Below are 9083 nucleotides of genomic sequence, written 5' to 3'. Positions count from 1 at the left end.
AGCAGTTAAAGTGATGAAGGCAATTATTTGAAACACTCCTTGACTCTGCCTGTATGAGAGGAGCAAAGGTAATAGAGGAGTGGAATAAACTTGTTTGCATCTATATCCGTAAGTATATATTTTCTGATTAATCTTGTCTGTTTTGTAAATTAAGATCTGTGCTGCATACAAGACTCCAGGAGGATTTGTCTTCCTCATGCATGTCTGCATCTTGGTCTTCTTTCTGCATAAGTGAAATAATGCAGGGGTACAGTGTATCAGTACTGTGTCCTCATGCAAGAGCTTCAGGCTGTTAAGCAATAGGCGTATTCTGTGCAAAGACCAGAGAATACATTTATAGTGTAGAGAAGGAGTATATAGGAGCAGAATGATCCACACATTTTTAAAAAGTTCATCACCAGCAGTAGCTGGTGATACCAACTGTCCTTTCACTGAAGTATTCTATGTGCTTAATTCAGAGCACCAAATGTCTTGTAGACAAGTCTGAAGTACCGATCTGAAAATATTTGAAATGTAGAGATTTAAAACCTTCTAAGAAGGGGGAATTTACCAGTGCCTGACAAAGAACACAAATATAAAAGGTTTTACCTTTTTATGATGTGTGATTTTCATAAGGCTGTCAAAAATTATGAGGCATGATTTCAGTTCTGTTTGCATGGCGTCCCAGGAACAGTGGCTGTATTGCCTATCTTTAAGGAAGCTGGTGATTCTTTGGAAGAACTTCTTCATACTGAGGGTACTGCTCTTTAGCATCTGTATCTGAAAGCTGTTCCATGCTCTTGGTAGTTCTTCCAGTAAACAAATCTCTACTTCTTCAATTTGCTGATGAATTCCATTTTGAAATTTTTCAATATTGCTTGTATTCCAAACACCTTTTTTGCAAAATAGCTGAAAAGTCTGTTGGAGGAACTCATAGATGACCACTGTTGTATTCTTTTGTGTGATCTTCATAATCTCCCTGGGAAATCTGAAATCAATTGTTTCATTGAGACACTGCTGAGAAAAATATCCACCCATTTCATGTAGGAAGTTTATGTTCTGGTAGTTCATTTTGATTCCTTTGAGAAGGCAAATGTGGTTTGAGATTTTGATATACAGTACCAAGGTAATGCAAACTCACACTAAACTTCTCTGAACCAAGATGGTCATGCTGATGAAGCTGTCAGTTCTGTCCTTCTTGTTGTGCTGGTCCTCAAGCCTGTAGTTCCTTGTCTTTTCTGTATTCAGATGCTGCTCTTTTATGACTCTGATTTTATTTTCTTGCGTGTTAGGTATTAATTATTTTGTAAGAGATGTGTTTTTATCAACAGTGATTCTGCCAGTTTATTGTTGGTTTCAGTTTCTTTTAGTTGCAGAAGCTTGCTTATTTTTTCAATAACTTTATTAATTGAAGGAAGAGTAAGTGATTGGTCAGCGAACACAGGCAGATTAGCGTCTGATAAGGACTTTTCATCTTATTTATACTTAAACAGGCAGCCTTGGTTTATGCTGAGAAGTTTTGCTTTTATGCTCAAGTTGGCAAAGAGTATGAAAAAAGAATCACATCTGTGGCTAACAGATATCCATCCTAAGCAAGATGTAATTTCATTGATTTTAAAAAGTAACGTCTTGTAGGACAAATTGTTTTGTTTGGGAAGTAGCTAATGTTTTATTAGCAGAAGAACCCTTTTGTTGACACAAGCACTGACTCACTAGGGCATTTGTTGCTATCACTATGTTGGAAAAAAATATACACAGCTTTGAGGACAGATGCTTTTTAATGTATTATCTGTGATAATTTGCTGCTCAGAGAGGCTTCCTTCTACTTCATAACCAGATGATTGAAGCCACTTTTTGACAGTTGTCAACCTTGCTGTAAGGTTACCGATGAAGGCTTGCTTACATTTAGAGTAAGACAGCTTCTGTTCTGAAGCCTTTTCCTGTGAAGATAAGTAAGTTCAGACTCCCTGAGAGCTTGTGTTGGTAGGAAAATGTCCTATTTTTGGGGCCACCATAGCCACTGTGATGCTGGAACATACATCCTAGAATCAGGGCAGTAATTCTGTGAATATTAAGTTTGTGGGCCAGCTGGTAGTAGAACTGCTAGTACTCAGGTTAATTAAAATGCCCCAAACAATTTCACAACCTGCAGTGATTACAAGACCAAGGTTCTGCTGCACAAGCATTGCAGGTTAAAATGCAAGTCCTTAGCTGATATGGCAGCTCCTTGAGTGTGCATTAGCAAATCACTGTATTTCTGTGGATTGTTGGCTTCTTCCAGTGCGGCTGTCAGCCCACTTACCTTTTGTGGGAACTTTTAAGGATTGCTAAATCTTCATGTGAGCTAAGTTATTTGGTGATTGAAGTGTAAGGAGTTTACAGAGCGAGAGGATGTGTCTTCATGTAATTAATCATGCTTAATTACAGGTTTGTTTCAAAGAGAATATGGAAAATGATGAAGTTCAAGAATGTTTGATGTGAACAGCAAAGGAATTCCGAGGAAATATTTTGCTAAAATTATCCTGTTAATGCTTGGGGGATCTGTTTCAATGTGACAAACTGAGGGATTGCTATGGATAAGCGGTTTCTCCAGTGAGCCACGTGATGGCTTCAGCCGTTATGGAGTAGAACCCTACTAACATGGTGATGCTCCTGTTATTCTTCTTGTTTTGCTACTGCTGATAGTAATATTGTGTTTTCATGAATTACTTACAGCTCAAGATCTTCAGAGAAGTTGATTTATGAAATTGTAGGAAGTATTGATTTCTTGATTGAAATTCTGTACAGAGAATATAGAAGGATGTGGTAGGCTTAATACATGGATTTGCCACAGAAATCCATCAGTGAGACCTTCCAATACTTTTGTCTTACTCTGCTAAGGTGTTTTTTTTTTTTTGTTTGCTTTTTAATCATTATTTAGCTCTTTTCTCTGTTTGTATTGCTTGGTACAAATATGTATGGCTTCTAGACATGAGGGATCTAAAATTAGTTGGAGGCATTGCCTTTGTTGTGTATTTTTACATTTTTTTGAAGTCTGTGCCCATATCAGAATGGTTTAAGCTAAACTGTAATTAGCATGTGGTGTTAGGAAGATCAGAATATCAAACTGAAATGTACTGTCATAAAAGATTGTAACCATGTTACCATAAAAGATGGTAACTGTGAGATCTCCTGAAATTACATCACTGAAGACTGCAGAACACAGTGCACCCACTAGTCACTAGACACAGTCTAATGCAGTATCAAATACATGTTTCTCTGACTTCTTGATGTTGACTGAAGTGAGAGTTACCAAGATAGCAGAGGATGTCTTTTTCATCTGCAATTGGAATGTCAGAAGATTCTAGCTTTAACTGACTTGACTGGGCAAAACAGCAGTAAGTTGTGGGCTGAATCTGACCTCAGTGCATTGCTGGAAGTGTGTAGGGAGAGTTCAGTTAAGTTATAGTAATTGTGTACTTACGAGTCATTGTAGAGATAAATAAATAAATTGGATTCAGCTGTAGCTTACAGCTAGAGCAAATGTCTGTACAGTAGTACAGGAGAAATCAATCTGATGCAGTTTTAATGACTGGCCCTGGTTTTGATAATTCAGTCAAGAATTACATGCCAGTTCATTTCACCTTCAGATGTTTCACTATCTGCATTAAAAATCTTAAGACAGAATTTCAGTTTGTTGTGCATATATGTGGCTCTGTTGCACTAAATGGAACAAAAGTGACAGGTGATGACCCATCCTTTCATCTTCAAAAGCAACACAGAAAAACAGCTTAGTGTTTCAAGGAAGAGTTGGATCTGATCTGTTGCTGAACATTTTTTTTTTTTTTTTCTTTTTGCATTCTGTTTACACACTATAGAATAATCACATCCTCAGTAATCTGTCTGTTATCTTCTTATCATTGTGACTTTGTGGATGATCCGTGACTTACTTAGTTGTTGTGACAAGCACTTCAAGGGGAGATCTCTGCATTTGTTTCAGGGCTTTATGTTTTCCCAAGCATTGCATCACATTCTTTCCCTTCAAGCAGTTCTCTGGAGTTTGGTCAAAGGAACCAAAGTCTCTGGAAGAACTTGCTTTTTTCTAGTGAGGAAATATTTCTGGTGTTGTCAAAACCAAGATCATTCTGTTATAGAATTTGTAGGTTTGTGAGAGGTGTGATCAGAGTGTCTTGTGGTTGTTCTCACATTGGCTTAGTTGTGGTTCATCTGTGGTCAAAGAACTTTTGCATTTTGGATCTCATTTTGTATCACAGAAGCTGAAGAGGTGAAACTTTAGTAGCTAAATGGGAGCTGAAGCAACAGATTTAGGCGAAGGAACTGGAGGGAACTGAGATCCCAGGTCTGAATTCATCTAGATAATGCTTAGGTTCAAATTGCCATTTAGTTTTCTTATATACAATTAAAAGGACTGGCTTTCCTGCAGCCTTTTCCAGGGCTGTCCTGCAGTGTCCTCAGCACTATAGACTGGGAAGGAATCCTGTCAAAATGGAGCATTGCTGGAGTCTGCTGGCTAGAGATGTGGGACGTGATAGAATGAAGAGGATAAGCACATTGGGTTTGTGTGGGACTTATTATGGGATGTTTAGAAGAGAAACAGGAGATAAGGAAAGGAATGAACCTAGGGATTTTGTTTGAGGAGGAACAGACAAGAAAGTAGAGAGACGAGGAGATAAAAAGGGCTGGTTGTCCAGGTGCCAGGAACCAGCGACAGCTGGAGGTCAGCAGTGCCTGAGCATAGCTGCTGAGGGAATTCCCATTGTACATGTGTTCTCCACTAGCAGACCTCTGTCCTACTAAGCTACAGAGAAGGACAGGATGAAGCTCTTGGCATGATTTGTGTTTGTGCAAGTGCTCTGTGTGTCTGCTGGTGATTGATGTGGTCACATATATGTACCATATGTACTACATAGTATATGTACTATATGTGTGTGCCTGCTGAGAATGCATGCTGCACCTAGCTGCTGGTTGAACCTGGAGGCTCAGAGTTGAGCAGCCTCATCTTTGCTAGGCTGCCAGATTCTGCCTATCCTAACAAATTACAGTTGTTTTCTCTCAGCCAGGGACCAACAGGAAATTCACAGTCCCATTTAAGTGTTTATGAAGTACCCACCTCACCCTGTATGTAAGTTATTTGAGGGTTGTAAAAGCAGGGATAGAAAGAAGATTGATCTTTAGTGCCATGTCTGCCATTGAGAAAATAAAGAGGTCATAACCTACCAGAAAAACAGAGGTGGAATGCCCTACAGAGGCTTTGTGGTTTTCTGAGGGAATTTCCATCTGGCTGCTCTGTCAAACTGGTTGTCTTAGATGTCTGTGACTCTGCTGTTCTCATCTGCTTGCAATTAGTTTTAATAAACAGTCTAACATGATTGTTCATCCATCTTGGCAACCATTAAATATCACTCTCAAAACCATCTCTCCAAAGATAGGAGTTATACAATTCCTAATGATTTCTCACTTGCAGTACTTGGTACCAGTCTTCCTAAATTTGTATGTTTGTGTGGTAGAATGTTGCTGTAGCGGATGATAAACCAAGGTTCCTGACAAGTCCAGGAGATAAGACTTAGTTGGTGTTCCCATTTCTGGGAAGACTGCAAGCATCACAGTGAGATGTCTGAGATGTGAAAAACCCTTGGGCCTGAATCACTGAATGCAGTAGGTGTGATAGGAAAATCTCTACCCAGCCAACTTGTTTACCCCCAGCTGCAGAGGAAATGTTTCATGCTGCATGTATTTTTAGTGATCTTTGTCAGTTAAACTGCTCTGGGTAGTAAACCTGTAACGGGTTGCAGATAATGTGGAGCTTAAGGTGATATTTTACCACACACGCAGACAAACTGATGTAATAGTTGTCTTGTACTTGGAGGTGTAATCCTGTCTCTCTTCTGTTTGGCCTTAGGACTTTTTTAGCCTCCAAACAAATCTGTCTGAAAAGCCAAACCTTTTCCCTCTCACCATGGAGAAAAAAAAAATCTTGTTTTTGCCAGTCAGAGAGGCTAATTAGAATAGAACTGCTACAGGCACATAGGGAGGACTAGAAAAGCATGGCCATTAGCAGAGGAGCATGACCTGATTTCATCAGCTGGCACCCTTCAGGATATTGGAGATGGTATGTTTGGGTTGGAAGATCTGACCTTACTAATTTCCTGTGGTAGCACCTGCAAGGGAAATGCTTCCTTTTCTTATCTTTTGGTGTGATGCTTGCAATTTCAACCAGATTCCTTTGCTTTCAGACCTTTTTAAAAGGAGATGTGAGACTAAGAGGATGGTGTCTTAAACTGAGGAGCCTGTGCTGCATAGAAGACAACCTGGAGTTGTGTGATCTTGTGTCATCATGACATCCAAAATGTCCTAATTTCCTGGGAGAGGGAAGCTTTAGCTATATTGTGAAATTTCACACTTCTGTATTTCAAGTACTTGGGCCTGAAACTAGCTACAGAATGTAGGACATTTCAAAACTGTTTCAAATCAAACCAGTTAAAGAATGAGAATCTTACTAAGTGTAATCTGAGATTCCTAACTGTGATGTGTGCTACTGTCCTTTTTCCTACAGGGTTGATACCAGATACTCATCGTTGCATGTTAATCAGCCTCTGTGAGAATTGGAGGCTACAAAGTGACTATAGAAGTAGACTATTTCTTGTCATTTATCTTCAGTGAAGAGTGACTGCTGTTCTGATGTAATAATTTCTTCATACTACTGATGAATTACTTCAGCATGGCAGTTGGCTGGTGAGAAATGTCTTGAACAATGTGGCATGATTGTTGGAAGGCTGCTAGTGATGCAGAATTGCCCAGGCATGTTGAGGTGAAGACATAGCTATATGTGCCGCGTGTATTTACAATTTCTAGACATTTACTTCTTTAGCTACTGAAGGCAGTTCATGACCTTCTTTCATTCAGTTCCTTAACTCCTTCTACTGTTCTGTGAAAGCACCAGAAGCTAGGACAGAAGAAATACTTGAAGCTAATTTTCAACTCATATGTGTTGAATGATTGATTAGGCTTTTCCTTATTGAGTTCAGTGAGCTGGGTCTCTTCTCTGTCCAGTTGCTAATTTGGGTGAACTTTGGAGGGCTGTAATTATGTTGAGGTTTGAAATGCTCTCTCAAATTTCATTGAAATTGGATGGTGATTGGGAAAGTTATTGAAGGGAGCATGATAGGTAATTGGATTTTGGAGGATCTATTTCTAGGAGATCAAGAAGTATAATTGAGATATAATTCCACATTACAACTTAAAAGTTAATAACACATGGATAGTAAGCCTATGGAATTAAGCATTGTTGTAAAGTGTAGTAGCAGCGGAATTTTCATGGGCACATGTCTACTTAGTACAGAGAGCATATGTGTTGACTTGATCAACAGGAGTAATAACCAGCCTTGCTCCTACTTCGTTTTCTTCTAACCAGACAAGCAAGGTAAATGTTAATCTTCCAAATTTTCTGTTTTCCCTGTGGAGATGGTCATACTATGAAAATGGTCATTACCAGCAGCTCTAATAGCCTGCCTTCATACTGATGTTGGCTGAAGAACTGAATGTGAAATGGTCATGAAGACTGTTCTCTCTGTGTCTGATGAGTTGTCAGGTAACAGCTGCTGTGGGCTATGGTCTCTCAAAGCTCAGCAGGATTCTGGATTGCTGAGGTTTCTACAGCAGGCCTGGTCCAAACTGGGAACAGCTCATGTTGCTACATGTAAGTATGTCCATATCTCTCCCATCTGCCTCGTATGTAGAAATATTTGGGGTTCATCCATTCTCACACCTCATGCTGCGTAAGAAATAGTTCATACCTTCTAGAACTATTATTATTATTCCTCAGTAAATCCAATGATTTTCATTCAATCTGCTGAAGTTTTCTTCACTTCCAAGTGGAGAACTATTGGTACTTGGTGTTTTGCTACTTGGGATTTTGTTCAAGACTTATCTGTAACAGAGTTAGGTGGATTTTCTAAGCCTTTTTCAGTTTTGCTTATTAGGAGATTGTTTGGTCTATAAAAGAGGAGAATGCTACTGAAGTTAGTGACTGGGCCATATGTATTTAACACGGTGCAGTTAGTAAGCCGTCTAGGCTTTTGGCAACAATGCATGTTCTGAAATGGCTCAGCACATAACAGGCAAGCGAGCAGGTTAGCACGTGACAGGTCAGCCTTTTGGATGGCATGAAGGACAGTATTTTTGATGTGCCAAAAGTGTAAGCCAGTTCACTGTAAATCTTATTTCAAAGGATACAGGAAAGACAGCTCTAAAGTCCTTGACAGAATAAAAAGCAGTAGATAGCTGAGTTTCCATCTGGATACCTGCATGTTAGGCAAGCAGAGATACTATGGCAAACTGTCACAACAGGCTGTGGTGCTATGAAGTAGTCCCAGTTGCACAGTGATTGGCACTGACCATACATGGAGTACTACTCTGGCACTCCAGAGACCTTGGTTTTCTAGCCTATTTGCTGTGTTAAGAAATGATCAAGTCTAGAAGAGGTAGTACTCCAGAATGCAGTACCTGTCTGCATAGATCCTGTTGAAAAAAGTGTGATATCCTTTTGCAGCAGTTTGTTAGCTTTTGCTAATATGAACTGTCTGAACAACTACTTGAAATACTGATACTCACTGAAGATCATTATGAAGGAGAAATAAGATGTTATCTTTCACAGCAGGCCTGGAAATATACCCCTATGACACATGTAAGAGTATGATTATAGAAATTTTTTAAGCCAGTGACGTGGTGGTCACCCCTTGTGAACCATGATTCTGATTTGGATTATCTGTGTGGATGCCATCCGCATTAGAATGGATTTTGAATGTTGCAAGCAGAAGACTGCTGAAAAGCTGCAACTGTTTCTAATGGTGAGGTCAGCACGTTAGTGGAGAGGTTGATGATTTCTTGGAGGGACTAAAACTGGATTCTGTGAATGAGATTCCTGTTAGCCAAGTTCTCCTTTTGGCTAAAACTAACCTGACCTGGAAACCCAGTCAGTTGCATTCCTTCCTAAAGCTTCTTTTTTAACAGACTTTAAATTCCACTGATGCTTCTGTAGAGATTTATAATAGAAATTTAGCACTAGTAATGAGAAGAGAATTTTAACTGAGAGATAATGTTATTTT

The 9083-nt window shown here is 39.3% G+C and overlaps 1 protein-coding gene across 11 annotated transcripts in view; it reads left to right on the top strand.

Moving 5' to 3' along the window:
• Positions 1-9083, top strand: part of MOB3B (MOB kinase activator 3B) — an 89475-nt gene that overhangs the window by 6750 nt on the left and 73642 nt on the right. For 4 of the 11 annotated variants that reach the window (XM_090130647.1, XM_090130646.1, XM_090130648.1 and 1 more), the window contains exon 3: positions 7568-7675. The exons of the other annotated variants lie outside the window; for them this stretch is intronic. The gene's annotated coding sequence lies outside the window, so the exon portion shown is untranslated. The remainder of the gene's footprint in view (positions 1-7567; positions 7676-9083) is intronic. 11 annotated transcript variants of the gene reach the window in all.

This window comes from Phasianus colchicus, chromosome Z, assembly GCF_987193195.1.
Source record: "Phasianus colchicus chromosome Z, bPhaCol1.hap1.1, whole genome shotgun sequence".
In the NCBI taxonomy this organism is placed as follows: Eukaryota; Metazoa; Chordata; class Aves; order Galliformes; family Phasianidae; genus Phasianus; species Phasianus colchicus.
The sequence above is the reverse complement of the archived record's forward strand: the minus strand, read 5'-3'. Positions and strand labels throughout refer to the sequence as shown.